Source organism: Monomorium pharaonis, chromosome 11 (assembly GCF_013373865.1).
Source record: "Monomorium pharaonis isolate MP-MQ-018 chromosome 11, ASM1337386v2, whole genome shotgun sequence".
NCBI classification, from domain to species: Eukaryota; Metazoa; Arthropoda; class Insecta; order Hymenoptera; family Formicidae; genus Monomorium; species Monomorium pharaonis.
This window is the reverse complement of record NC_050477.1, coordinates 15146661-15162267: the sequence shown is the minus strand read 5'-3', so window position 1 is coordinate 15162267 and position 15607 is coordinate 15146661. Positions and strand designations below refer to the sequence as shown.

At 42.7% G+C, this 15607-nt stretch overlaps 1 long non-coding RNA gene across 1 annotated transcript; it reads right to left on the bottom strand.

Moving 5' to 3' along the window:
* Nucleotides 1–3266: 3266 nt before the first annotated feature.
* On the bottom strand, nucleotides 3267–15206 carry LOC118647824. The gene is made up of 2 exons (XR_004964964.1): nucleotides 12480–15206; nucleotides 3267–4967 (listed from the first exon to the last, which is right to left on the bottom strand). It is a non-coding gene; the product is annotated as an uncharacterized LOC118647824 (long non-coding RNA).
* Between the last annotated feature and the right edge of the window lie 401 nt (nucleotides 15207–15607).

The following is a 15607-nucleotide window of genomic DNA, read 5'->3' as shown; positions in this document are numbered from 1 at the left end:
TGCGCATTGCAATAAGTATATGCCGCGCACCGGAAGCGACCGGCTATAACGCAGCTGATCGATTAAAGGATATAGTGCGGTAATTATCGTTATGCGGTGATCTATGGGCCATAAAACATGTACTATAACTGTGTGTGCTTTTATTGAGAAAAAAAGAAGAATTTTCATGCCTTTAATGCGAGGATCTATGCAGATTGTAACGTCCAAAATTCTAATTTTAGAATTGAGTATATATTTTAAACTTTTCTTTTATTATAATCCATATATCCCGATCTTTTTGTTTAAATAATCTTATAATTATCCATATTAGAAATTTCAACAATTAATTCATCATTTCAATTTTGTTGGTATCTTCAATATATTGTAGTATAATTGTAAAAAATTGCTTCTTAATTAAGTCTTCTTAAAAATGTAAATTATTCTCTGGCGTCGATCGTTTGTGAAAGGAAATCCGTTTTCGACAATGTTTAGTGTAGAAATATTATATGAAAGAAATTTAAAGGAAATATTAATCGCGAGGAATGTAATAAGATTGGTTAATAGCGAAGTAGGGTGTGTATTGTGTGCCGGAAACGTCAGACTGTGTAAGCATTTGATCTGTTAATAGATATCACGGCGTAATTATCATTACGTGGTGATTTATTGTCCATAAACCGAATACGTAATATTTAGTTACCCATATCTTTGCTCGGGGACTGAAGAAAATTACCTTATTTGAGATACATTCGCAGCTTAATGGAATTATTCCTGCTGTATAAATAAGCAATCATAAAGCTAAACACCTCGCTAGTCTAAAAAATCATTACAGAAACGATCCTTCGGAATGCCGTTGAAATTTGATCGCGAGCTCGCGTTAGTTCAATGTAACCGCAAAGGAGGACTTGATTTCCACTTGAGCGATAATCGTAGAATGCCTTGAACGTTTCTTGCTTAAAAACATGGTAGTTTCCTCTCTTTCGCACGACTCGTCCCACTACGCGGATTTTCGATTTCCAGACGCGCCGAAGAGATATAAATTTCGGGAAAAATACATACGATGTAGAAAATCGGAAAAAATCTCCAGCAAATGAAATTTGCATAAACGCAACGCCTCGTTGGATGCACCTGATGAGGCATTGGTTTCAGAAAAACTGAAATACTTTCGAGAGGTACATGCCTCGGTACATGCGAATATACGAAGGAAAATCATTGCCAGGAATGTAAATACCACTCGGAGTCATATTTCGTCCCGATCGATACGCCGATAAATTACTCCGAGTTAAGTGCAACGTGTACAAGATCCTCGTCGGTGTCGTTTGTCTATCTGACATCACGAAAAGGCAGCAGGCGTAGCAGCATTCCCCGGGATATCTGCCAACCCCGCGACCCGGCACGACCGTTAGACCGGAATCCAAATCGAGGATCAGGATCCTGTGTGCAGGCCGCGCGCGTCGGTCGGTCCGGGATCGATCCGGGACGCGCAACGGGAGCCCGCGGAGGAAGGAACGGGAGCGTATCGAGAGATGCCTGGCTTCGATAATCCTTCAGGGTAGATCGGTACATCGTGCTCTCGCCGAGTCTCTTGCCTATCGAGGTGAGGCGCTCGCCACGGAGGAAGGAAAGGGGCATCCGCGTCTCTCTCTCTCTCTCTCTCTCTCTCTCGCTCCCGCTTCTGCTTTCTCTTACCGTCGTCGTCCTCGTTCTCGCTCCAGCTCGCTCTTGCTCCCGCGGTCGGCCGGCCGGCCGGCCAGCCGACCTACGTGGAGATGCTCAGGTGTAAAACCGTTGATTGCCACGGCGCGGTATTTTCTCTTTGTACGGCGATGGTAGCGGTGGGCGTGCCGGGCACGACCGAAGGGAGACGGCCAAGGCCTCCTCATCGCGCGCTACCGCGATTATGTTTATTATACTTCGGCACACGCGTGTGCGTACGTGCGCGTACTTACACGCGTCCCCCTCCCCCCCGCCGCGCCGTTCGCCGCGAGTATCTTTGCCGTAGTCGGAGTGAATGGGCGCGATAGCTACCGTGAAGACGCGTTTTCCGTCACAGACTTTGTTTTAAAGCCTTGCGGAGGCGACGTCACGCCTAACGTAAAAAAAAAGAGAGAAAGAAAGAGAAAGAGAGAGAGAGAGAGAGAGATCGCGCGCTTGATTGCGCAGACTTAGTTTAGAGGATGAATCGCGTAGGATTAACTCTTCGTGCTAACGACCGAGTAGTGCGGAGGAAGTAGTTTACAAGAGAAAACACGTTAACTGTAGCGTTAACCAGCCATAATCACATTTCGCATTTTATATCTAATCAACATATATATATATATATATATATATATAATAAATATGTAAAAAGTCTAGAATACATTTACTTCTCGAGCAAACTCGCACGCTACCGATTTGTCGACGATCTAAAAGAAACGAGAATGCGTCGGGGAATATTACTGGAAGCAACACCCGGGAGTATGCACCCCGAGGCGACTCGCTAATCATCATCCGGCAGGTCCCCTCGTGGCTCCGAGAGGAGAGATCGATCATCGCGGTTCACGACGGCGGTAATGATCTCCGTCGTCGTCATCGGCGACGGCGACACGCGTGTGACGCGCCGTCGAAAAGAAGATGGGACTGCGTTAGAATTCCATCGAGATGGAGCCTTGACATTTCGGTCCGGCCTGTCGAATCGACCGGCATAATTGATCGGCCTCCCATTCGACGAACGGCCGTGCTAGCTATTCGATTCCGCCCGGTACGGTTACGACGAACTGCGTCGTCGTACGACCTCGCGCCGCGCGACGACGGGACGCGACCGCACCGACTTTGTGAACTGGATTCCAAGTCTTTCGCGGAATCCAGAAGAAGCGGGGCCGATTAAATTCGACGGAGCTCAGGAAGGTCTAAAGGAAGGACGCTAAAAGAAGAAGATGACGCGAAATTGGAACGAATCGCAGTAAAATTACGGAAGGCTAGGATCACGTATTTAGTGCTCTCTTAAGGAAAAAATTCAAAAAAATTCCATCGGGGGATTAACAGACAGATAACCAGTGAATAACAATCAGTATATATCGAAACGTCGGTTATTGACGAAAAAAAAAAAAACTGATAAAACATTATCATTAAAACTAAACATTAACTGAAGAGTATTACCAGTAGCGGACTACACAATCGCTTATTATCAAACTGAATGTCAACTGACAATGAGGAACATAACCAATTATTGATTCTCGTATTCAGTCACTGATAAGACATTACAAGACATTACTAATCTAACTGATGTAACTAATCAGTTCTTTTTTTGAAAATTATTACACTCGATATCGATAAGTAAATAACTGTTGAGAAATAAAGGTAAATGTTACAATATGAAAAAAAGTTGAACGTACTCCAGTCGACTGGATAATTTTGTATATCGATATACGTATTCGCGATATAAAGTATCAAGTTGATCCTAATTCCCCATTGAAAGTGCAAAAATACGTCATTTGAAACTAATAAACGTTTACTGCGACGCTTTGTGCCGCTAACGCGACTGCAATGCGTCTTTCGATCTGCCAATCCTGAGATTTCAGCAAGCATCAATGTGAATTTGAGGAGTAACGAGAAAAGTACCCGCAATTTCCATGTACAGCTGGCGATACCTATTATTACTACGGGCGCTCCTACAATGCGCGTTCTGGCTACGCGCAGCGCACGGCAAACGTAAGCTCGGCAGCGGATAAGACAAACAAATGCCACGGGTGCTGCAATTTTCCGTCGTTAACGATCGGTAGTGTCTTAAAATCCCCGTGTGCAAACGTACCAATAACGGTCGCGCTCGTGCGTACTAAAAATTTTATAGCGTCGCGTTTATCGGCACGAGAATGGCGTTGGCAAAACCTTGTTTAACAAAATAATGACTACAATTATTCTACTTTACATTTGCCCGTTGTGTAGCGCAAACACGATATCTTCCCGCCGAGGAGAGGGAGGCCGCTTCACCTCGGCAATTTACTACAAGTAATCGTCGATCAAGAAGAGTTATAACTACCGGATTGTCAGCCGTTCGCTAACATTAAAAGCGCGTTTTTCAGTTGTACGGGCGGCCAGTACGTTACAAGTAGTCAACGTTTACAGGACCCTAATTGCCCATCCGTCATGGCTCGTACCGCAAATTTTTCATTCTTTACATTCCTTCAAAAAAAAAAAAGAGAGAGAGAGAAAAGAAAGAAAACCTGAACGTTTTACGAAGTCTATAAGGGACTATCACGTGTAGCTCGTTACATGTGATTGATATAGAGAGAAAAAAAGTCGCGTTTGCGCGCGACTAATAAGGAAAATGCAATTTGAAATGACACGAAATGTCGTCTGTCGCAATTGAAGATGATCGCGTTCGATTCCGCGTGGTCTCTCTTTCTCCCACTTTCCTCCTCGCCGGTTAATAATAAAAGAATCGTCTAACTCTGACGCGGCGCCCAAGATGCAACCGCATAGCAAAAGTCGCTCGCGTGGTTCGTGTCTCGACTCGTTCAATTTACATAAACACGTACACATTGATTGCCGGACCAGATTGTCCGGCGTTATTACTTCTACGACCGGTTAACTTCACCGCGGGACCGCGAATAATCGTTAAGCCCTAATCACTTCGCTACGCGCGTATAGCGCCGCGTAGACCTCGGCCCGATAGATACGCCCGATACACGCACGGTGCGTAGAGTTGACTTGGTCCCTGGCCTACGCATAATCGCGTAGAACCAGTGGGACGATGATTTTTCACTTCCGACATTCGAGAAGCGACGGTTATTACACTACTTTGCGATTACGTCGAATGCGCACGGGTTATCGCGACGAATTATCGCGGAAGAAACTGCGCACCAGTGACAAATGCAATAAATTTATGTGGAGTGGAGAATTTATATGGAGTGCGTAACGATATTTGTTGCGTACAATTTCAAAGATAAAATACTCACCGAAATGACACGAGAAAGACCTTCCGCCGTCAGAATAGCCGTTTTTCTCGGATCCTGAAAACGAAAGAAGAGAAAATATTAGAAGATCTAGTTTACACTAAAACTCTTTAGCTTTCGCAATTTATCACTTCGTCAACCAGAAAAAATTCTTTTTTTTTCATCTTTTCGTTAATCCGAGCATCCTAACTAAGCATCTCATAACTAATCAAGAATTCTTTTTAAAAAAGACAAAAAGGCGTATTGATCGATCGATCGAATACCGAGCGCTCCGCAAGTGCTAGATAGCAGTCTGGAGCACCACCCACGAAGCGGCTACTTAGCATGAACGGTCAGCCAGGAGGTACCTACCTACTTATCTGACAAGGTTAACTAATACAGCTTCCATCGATCGCGCGCGGTCTCTTGATTAGAAATACGTCGATAAATCAGAGAAAAGGGAGACGCGCGCGGGCAAGCGCATCGAAGACAGCAATGAAGAAAAAAGGCGAAAAGAAGAAAAAGACAGAGGAAGGATGCAGAACATACGGTAAACATTCCATGTAATCGTGCCGTTCATATCCCTATAGGATAAACAGCTCGACGATGAATGTACGTAAAGAGTGATTAAGCGAAATGTATGGGAATTCGGAGAATCATAGTATAATTAGTGGAAAGAAGCACGCATTTGGTTGAAGTAATTTATAGAGACGCGTGTTTGACGCGTATGTAACGTGTAGTAACAAAATATATATGAAAATCTAAATCACTGATTATTGGTAATCTTATCCATAAATGCTAGTAAAACGAAAATCAATGTTCATTAATATTCTATTGAGACCATTAAATTGGAATTTTATGTGAATTTAAAATGTGTTTTAATCTGTAATATAACTATATTTATACCATAATTACATAAATTTTTAGTATTGGCATTTCGAAATGTAGCTATAAATTTATATTGATACAGGATGTATCGAAATTGACGAATCAAAATACTATAGCAAGAAAATTCTTAAAAAATTAAGTTTTATATAAATATTCATTTAAAATATACTTTTAAGATATAGCTGTTTAAAGTTGAATAATCAGGAACTACTTTAAATAGTCGTTATCTAAACTAAATTATTTGAAATAACTGACTTAAAGTTTTAAATAAAAATTTACACGTAACTATTTTACATTTATTATAATTTTCAACAATGTTGTTGCTATACAGAATTTTTAATTTTGGCATATATAAATTTTCTGTGTGTAGGGGAGAGGAAATAGTCCCTTTACCGTGTATAAAATAAAGACTCTGAAACCTTCAAACTATCTTACGGTATTTCTTCTAATGACTGCGTTAGCAGATGTACCGCTTGTTGCACCCGCGCCTCATGCAAGCGCAGTTTCGCGCGGTCATAACAAGCTAATTAAATAAATATAATCAACGATAAAACGTACGCCTCCCGAGTCGTCGTTTAATTGGACGTTACGCCTATCAAAGCACATTGCTTCCGCCGTAGCGCGGATGCGCCGCGTTGCTGCGCCAGCGGGAAGAGAAAAATCCAAATCTTTGATTTTTTTTCCTTGTCGTAGAAAAAGAGAGAGAGAGAAAGAAAACTAAAATTACGTCAGAGTTTTCTTACCTTTGTATCGGTCTGGAAGAAAACCGAAATCCCAATCGAGACTGAACATTTTCATCAAAGATATAGTGTCACTTTACATTGATATCGAGTCACTTTTATGCGAAGCGTTAATACGAAGCGAAAAAGTCAATACACACATCAGAAGCTCAAGTTCATAAAAAATAAACACGATCGATGAGTCACAAACACATGAAATCCTTCAAACTCCTAGAAATTCAATACAATCATATCCTATATTATACGCACACACACACATATATATTTTATATTATATATATTAAAAATGTGTTTTATAAAGATCTTAGCACGTCATTAAATTATTTTATCTTCATCATTAATTATACACAAAGGACAGTGTTTTAATAGCACATTAATAGCTTTATAGACTTGTTCTGAACCATTATTAGATATATTATAAATACATAAAAATATAATACGTCCATGTAATAACTCGAGAAATTATTATTAGATTAAAACTTAAAATATTTTATAAAATATACCAATGTGGTATCCACACATTCATATCCCTCATAGGCAAAATGATTATTTCGTTAACGAACATATATCTAATTTAAATGCGATTTCACCAAAGCGATCGTTACCATGCAACACGGGTCATTTTCATGCTTCTTCCGTCGCCTTTCTTCTCATCGTCGCGGCGCGGCGTACGCGAGCGGGACGAGCGCATAATCGTCCGCGCGGCCTAAAAAGGCCGGCGCGATCGCGCGCAGTCGAGATTCCGCTCGTTCTTACGCGGCGAGAGCATATATACGAGAGGCCATAGATTACTGTTTTATGCCGCGATGAAACTATCTCTAGGCTAGGTGCGGCCTGGCACGTTCGCCTGGCCGGCCAGGCCGACGAAAAGGAAAAAGCCACCGCAGAGATTTCCCTCGCGCCTCTCCACGGAACCGTTCAGCCGCGGCGGCAAGCAAGCAAGCGAGCGAGCGAGCGAGCGAGCTACGCTTCGCAACGCTCCAGGCCTCGCGCAGGTACCATTGCCGGCGCGGCGGTTTCGAGGCTTAAGGCCGCGGTTGCGTTCCTTTATCACGATGGTTTTGCCATCACGCCGCTAGAAAGGAACGCGGCCTCGTGCACTTACTCCCGCGGATCATAAAGCACGCCGTAACCGTGCTATTCACACGAAGATCTCGCCGTAGGTCTCGCCGATATCCGGTGTGCGAGATCGGAAAACGGTTCACGAAAGCGGAAACCGCACGGATGAACGCTTGAGGGGGAAAAATCGATTGCCACGCGATGCCGGTCGAACAGAACGATACATCGCAATCGTGACGAATGTAATATCTAATAGAAATGTGTCATTAAATGAACCAAAGTTTTCTTCGTTGGAACTTGAATTTTTCCAAGTTATAATAAAGCTATAAAGGAATTCAGACCGTTTACAGACGGTAGGGTGATATTTAGACCGTTCGTTTAAAAACTAACGCGTGATATTTCGATTCTAATAAATTAATTCTACTATTGATAATCCAATTTTGCCGATTAAGCGACGATTAGGCTGCGCCTAAAACCTATCACCGGCTAAAGTTTGTAAACTTTAATTACGGCCAAAATACCGGATGCGCGCAATGCCACGCGCTTTTTATACGAGAAATTCACTTTACGAAACAAGTACAGTTAGACCAATCGATCCGCGAATTCCAGCGCGAAGGAAAACGGCGCCGGGAGAACGAAGCACACCGTCCGTCTCTCCCGCATAGCTCCGTACGACCGTGAAACAATCGAGTTGCGGGAACGGCCGCGCTCGCAATGTAATGGGATTTTCTTTTGTGCGCCCGTGACTCACGCGCCTTCGCACAGTCTCGAGAACGAAAGGAATTGGAGCGAACACGAGCGATCGACGTTCCCGTCAGGCTCGCCCTTCGCCACTCGCACCTCGCTGCCCTCTCGCCGTTCACGGCTCTCGCATGTTCCCGTTAATAAGGAACCTTTTCGCGACGCCCGCGCCCGTTCGCGCGTGTCGCGCACGCGGGAACCTCTATTTCACTTCCCGAATTATCCGTTGATCCGGCAAAAGGCTCGGAAGGGGAGCCGGCGTTCACGTCGGTTGCATATTTGTAAAGTCTAATATTCTCGCGCAAGATCGTCCGGTAATTTTCCGCGCGTTAACCCGCGCCCGTTTATGTCTCGCGATTCTGTGCAGGCTCCACGATTTCTACTGGACCCAATGCACCGCTGCCGACGATGCACAGACGACCGAGCACCAACAAATCATCAATTGACAATTTACAATAATATTAACTAATTAATGCGCAAAGTAACATTTACTTGTGTATTCTCTCTGTTCTTTTATTATGTGTTATATTTTTGATATTTTTTTTTATTAACCCTTAAATTCCACACTGAAAATGAGTTAGCATATAGCCAGGACGTCTTTATTTTTTTTTAATATTTTTTTGAACTAAAATACTTATGACACTCTTTCTAGGATATTCTTTTTCCTTAACGTGAAGAGTTTTAATTTAAAAAAAAGCGATTAAAATACTTTTCGTACCATCGCTAATCTAGGTACATAGATAAGCACAAAAATAAGGTGTAGGTTAATATTAATCATAATATATATTAACAAAATTTAATACAATAGAAAATGTTTTATAGTAAATTAAAAAGAATAAGTTTTTGATAGTTTCAAAAGTCGCTTATTATTTTATTATAAAATATTTATAACTAAGATATTGGCATAATTATATTATAGTTTATATCCGTTTCGATCGAGATCGATTCCGATAAACGAACAAGGTCGAGAGAAAAGGTCAGGCCGAGTGCTGAAATCGTCGCGAGATAAATGTAATGTAACGGATGAAAGACCAAAGACGAGAAAGGAACAAGCACGTGGCGTGGGAGTTCACGGGGATGGAGCGAAGGGAAAGAACGAGCACGCGTTGTGGGCGGATCTCGAGGAGGTGGTGGAGGTTAAAGAGGCGGCGTTGGTAGGAGCTGCCTCGATAAAACCAGAACTACGAATGCATACCGATTTGTGTTTCCCTTTTTTTTTTTTGCACAAACACACCTTCGTCCGTAACGTAAACATTCGCAAATAAACAAAATTATCCAAACTATCGGCAGACTTATGCAGCAACTCCGATCAAGATCCAAAGCGTCAAGAGGTTTCAATGTAGAAAACATCTTTCTATCACGTGTCAAATATCACTGTCAAGTTTTTAAAATTACGTATCGTGTGGAGTAGAGGCTGCGATACTTTCCCTTTGCACGACGTGAGGCTTCCGAAAACTATTAATTTTAGATCCCTCGAAAAGTCACCGTCCGCTTCGATGATTACAGGTTATCAAGATATGTTCCTTCGGATTTCGATGATCTACCGGAGTATCCTAGAATTAAGCCCGGCACGATAATTTAGGAGGTGATGGAATCGCACATTGAAACCTAATTTACATTTTCCTACGTATTAAGAGATTGAGGAGGTCTGTAATTGGAGTTCGTGGAGTAACGTGTAATTTCTATGCGAGTTTCACCTAACGAGACCTTTCAAGCACCAGGTGGATAAACGCAGGGTTAAGAAACGTTCCGCGAAGCAGGAAATGAAGTACCTTGGATAGGGCACCTCACTGTACACCTGCGGATAATGACGTGTCGCGACAATTTTCCAGTTATTATGTCTGCCACGACGTTTCCGGCGAAATCAACGGCAAAAACTAACGAGGCGGACCATAAATCATTCCACACGTCGCGTCGTATCTGGCGGAATCAAACAGCCGAGTTTATTAAGTTAAGCCTTTGCGATTCAGCACGATGATGACATAATGCAAACCGTTCTATCGCACTTTAAGACAATTTCATTGCAATTCCTACAACTAATTTTATAACTCGAAGATTATTCCGATAAAATGTTCGATCCGCCCAGAATTTTAACACCACTGTGTACACTTTAAAGTTTATTGTTTCGAATTAAAAAGTAACACGATAAAAGAAAAGCACAAAGCCGCGCTTGTGTAGTCCGCCGCAATGATCTACTAATCGCTTTCTACCTTTTTGTCCTTTCGTAGCCGGATTTACATAATGTTAGCACCAACCGCGTCTGATTGCTCGTAATTAGCGACACGTAGCGCGCGCCCACGTCAGGTCACCGATGCACACGGACTGGACGAAGAAGGAGAGAACGAGCCCCGTTAACGAACCGTGGTGTAAGGTCATACGTGAGCCGGCGCGTGACCCACGATATACCTACGCACGTAATGCACCCACGCGCGAATGAGATGTATACGCAACCTTCCTCCGCCGCCGTAATCAAGGGTACGATTCACTCGGTAATTGTAATGCAAACCGAGGCTACCGGCGCGATAGCGCGACCCTCTTCATTAACACCGGTATTTACAAATCCGACTCGGGCACCCACGAGCGAATGGTCGCTGAATGGTGCTCAAATCAACCGAGTCTGTCGCCGAATCGTCTACGAAGGATATAATGCGAATTAAAGAAAAATCTTTATAGAAGACGCTCGAGATTCAAGGGATATAAAAATGCCATTCGATAGAAGAATCGTACCTGGAATCTCCGAGGTCGTTCGCGCGCTTCTACGAAGCGCATTTGAAGCGCGAACGCGCGGAGTTATGTCATTATAGGAGTTAATTTTTCTCGGTTATCTCAGATTCGTTTATGGATCATTAAGCGATTTACGGGGAACGACGTAGCTGCCGCTCGCGATTCCCCGGAAAGGCGCGCCTGATTGCTCGTCATTCCCGCTTTATTTGCGATTATCGCAAATTATAATTAAAGCTGCATCCCCGCCGAGAGGGGAAACGCCGTGTTAATAAACGTCGAATGGGATCGCGCACGGTGAGAGATGCCGGTTAAAGGCAACGGTGTATAACCGATCACGTGCGCTCCGTCGCAAATCGATGCTACACGACGCGTGACACTGACCCTGAGAGACGCGACGACGGCCACGAGTACGAATGTCATTTATATATAATCGACAGTATGAATGTTACACACGCAGGTTCCGTCGAGGTCGAGCAAAAGCTTTGACCCGGCCTTTAATGCGCGTCTCGAATTACGTTTGGGAAGGTTGAACGGAGTGTCGCAACACTTTGAATAGAATAAAGTGAAGAGCGCCCGGACGGTGCGCGCAACGACGAGCCGATTGAACGTCTTCATCGCGGCATCGCGATTGGATTTAATCCTCCAACTCCGATTACGTGTTGTACGCGATAAAGCGAGTTTATTGCTGGCAGTCGGAATAATTTATCGTCATTGTCTCCGTCGGGATACGGCCGTAATGTGCAATAATGATTTTCAAAGTGGGAGGGTAGAGGGGAGGGGGGAAGGAGGGGGAGAAGGGAAAACATTACGCGCCCCGCGCGTCCTTATTGTGTAGTAATGGCGATTTACGAGCGATTGCCGAGCGAGGCGTCAAAAGGAGCGTACTCTCGTTAATAGTAAGTAGAATATAACACACTAGGCCGACTATACGCGCGAGATAGAGCGCGATTACATGACAATCGCGCGTCGCCGTTGTTGCGACGTTGCCCGTGACATTATAATGGACGCGAACAATTCGCAATGTAAAATTTACCGTACTCTCGGTTAATGCGTACAGGTTGTAGGAAAAGTGAATTCCTTCGGATAGCACCTCACACCCAGTATTCACACTGAATAAAAAAAATGCAATGTATCCAATAAGATACGTAGTTGCGGGCTGCCAACTACAGATATACTCAATACAATAATATAATGCTATTGCAGTATCAACATTGTACTTGCATTAACAGCAAATATTATTGTATTGAATATTTTATATAGTTAGCAGCCCGCAATTACATATGTTATTGGTTATGTTACTTCTTTTTTCTGCGCACATAATTTTAACGTCGCTGTTAAATACACCTTTCGTCGATTGATCATTTGAAAATGATATTTTTTACTTTTGGAGGAAGGGGGGAAAGACTTAAAGGAGATAAAATTATCATTGTTTACCCACAGCATCTGTATCTTTTGACCGTCCCGTTCAAAAGCGCGGAAGTTGAATTATTTTTCAGTTTCACATTCGGAACGCGCGGACGCACCTCGTCTGCGGCAGATTGCACTCGCGAAACACCGGCAACATGTCGTGACAGGCACACAGACGCACTCGCGCAACGAGAACACGCGGAGAGCCCGTCCGAAAATTCGCTCGAATCTTTCCCGGACCGTGACGACTCTCGTTCGTTGCGAGAGCCTCTCGCACTCGAGTCGGTCACGAAGTAGAGTCGGGGCTCTAGGTATGCTTGGTAGTGGTCTGCACGGGGTCTCGAGAGAGAAGCTGAAAGGGGGGATAAGGTCGAAGGTCAGGGCTATGCCGTACGACCCGTGACCTCTGACCCTCTCGATCCCTCCGACCCGGCTCCGACCCGCGCGCATTCTCTCTTTCTCTCACTCCTCTCTTCCCTTCTCCTGCATTCTCCTCCTACTACCGCGAGCCATTTCCTCCTCTTTCTCCTCCTCACAGCTCCGTTTCTCTTTTTCCCTCTTTCTCTATCGCGCCTTCTTTCACTTCTTTTGCCTCTCTCAAATGTCAGCCGGCGCGGCAGCCACACAATGCGAGTTATACATGTGTGCAAGGCGTATGAACGACTTAAAAGCCGACGCACACGTGGGGAATGCGTTCGGGCAGAAATACATATGCTCCTTCATCTCTTCCAGCTTCATTCTTTATGACACTACGTTTTGACTTTATTAACGGACTTTCTCTTAAGGCGAAACATATTCCCGTCGTTTAAAGAAACGGATAAATACCATCAATAGAAAAATTGACGCGTGTTTTTAATGCTTTGTGCGTGACGAATAAAATCATCCAAATATGTCAATGGTCTTTGCGTGCGTGACTTTAACGTTGAAGTACAAAAGAATATTAAAAATACAAAGTACCAGTACATATGGTCCACTTAGCTTTAAGAATTTCTTAATTTTTTAAATAAATACTGAAAACTAATTGTCAGATTTAAAATAAAAAACATGTCGATAATTTCAAAGATATAAAAAAATTAATAAAACATTTTTTATTATTTATATAGGTATATTAAAGATTTAAAAATAAGATTGTATTTAGTGTTACTATTCAATATGGCACAGTTATATATTTATCTTTTTCATAAATATTTTTGAAAAAATGCGAAATAAAAAATCAACATGTTTAGTGTAACATTAACATACTTATGGAAAAAATTATTTAATATAAAACCATGTTTATTTGCTACGAGACATTATCTTAACTTTTATCTGTTAAAAAACTCCAACTGAAAAAAGGCAAGAAATACTAATAATCAAAAGTTAAACATTAAAAAAACAGAATATTAACTTTTGTCTGATAATAAGATATATTGTGTTTCCAGTAGTATTTCTAGCCATAATATTTTCATCATACAAAGAGTTTCTTTCTTTAATTATAAACATGTTTCAATAAAAATGTAAAGTAAATATAATGTTAAGAAGCATAATTAAAGAGCTACAATAATATGAATTGTGGATATTTATAATTGTTGCGTGATAGTTATACGAAGCAAAACGATTACAAGCCGTAAAAAGCAGATATTGACCAGTTAACTAACACAAATACATCGTATCAACTTCCTGTGCGATATATTAACGTTATCTCTAAAATTTGTTGTGTATTTGAAAATGAAAGGCGGAGGGAGAGGGGAGTGAATCAAATTGGATCTAAGTACCTTATATATTTACAAGCTTCCGAAATAGCGCTGTTAAAAATTTAATTAGATATGACAACTTACACAAGAGGCAAAGTCTTTAATTAATAATTATTGCGAATCACTGTTCGTTAAAGTAATATAACGATCTCTGACAAGAGACGTCGGCAGTTCTTCCGAGCAATTTTTCGAAACGCAATCCTCACATCTGTTACGCCGAAGCAACGACGCCTGGCTTTTTTACAACGGTAATTGCATTTCGCTTATCCCGAGCATCCTGGCGGTGCGTGAAAGTGAGCCGCTTAATATGGAAGACGTGTGTGCGGAAGACCCCCGCTTTGGACCTCTGAACTATGACCCTCCCGCATCGAGACCATCAGCAGTAGCGAGCGAGCTGGCTCTGGTCGGTCGGCCGGCCGGCCGGCCGGCAGGCAGGCAGGCAAGGCTCGTGCAGGCTGAAAAATTTCATGCTACGCGCGTGAATGTGGCCAATTACAATCGAAGTGCCCATTATCTCATCAAGACTGTTTCGGCTTCGCCTTCGCCGGCGTGCGTCGATGTGCGCGCCGTTACAAGCGTTAAGATTGATTCATTATGCCCTCCGCTCCGGCCTGTACGCGAAAGATACACTCGTTAAGACACTTCTTCAAGGCGCTGCTTTTCCTGCCTCGGCCGTCCGCGACGAACGGAACCGCCGCCGCCGCCGCCGCCGCGTCCATCCGCCGTAATTAGGGTGTTACCCCATGGGGGTCGTGGTGCCCGCATAAAAAAAAAATGAGAAATGGGAAATTGAGCGTACATTAACTCGGAATTAACTCGGAATTAACTCGGTTGCTCGGAGCGAGTTAGCATTTTTCTAATAGACCGGAATAATTAATAAAAAAGTCGAATCGCCTTGGCCGTTGACTCACGACCCCGCATTTAAAGCGATAGCCGCGAGCCGATCGGCTACTTTGATCGGAAGGGAACTTTCGCGCTCTACGCGCGTAATTGTGGCCTATTACTATGCAACTACCCATTACATCATTGCAATTTTTCCCGGTTGCTTTTAGCTGCGCTCGATCGCTAGAGGGAGTGGGCTTGGCATTTTTTAACGTTTCATCGACATAATATGTAGTGTTATTATTTCTGTACTTTTTTTATGTAACTTTATAGAAAAAAAAATATTTTAAACAAAAAATTTGTTGTACTTGTTAACGGCAAATTATTATATACAAACAAAAGTAAATTTTTATATCTTGCTATTTACATTAAACAATTTACAAACGTCAAGAAATATTATCAAGTTTTAAATTTGAATGTGAAAGTCTTACCTGATATAGCGTTATTTTTCTCAGGGACTTCATCACTAAGTAAATTTATAAGTAGATTATCTTTCATGAAATACAGAAAATTAAGAAAATTATGATAATTTTTTAAATAGATG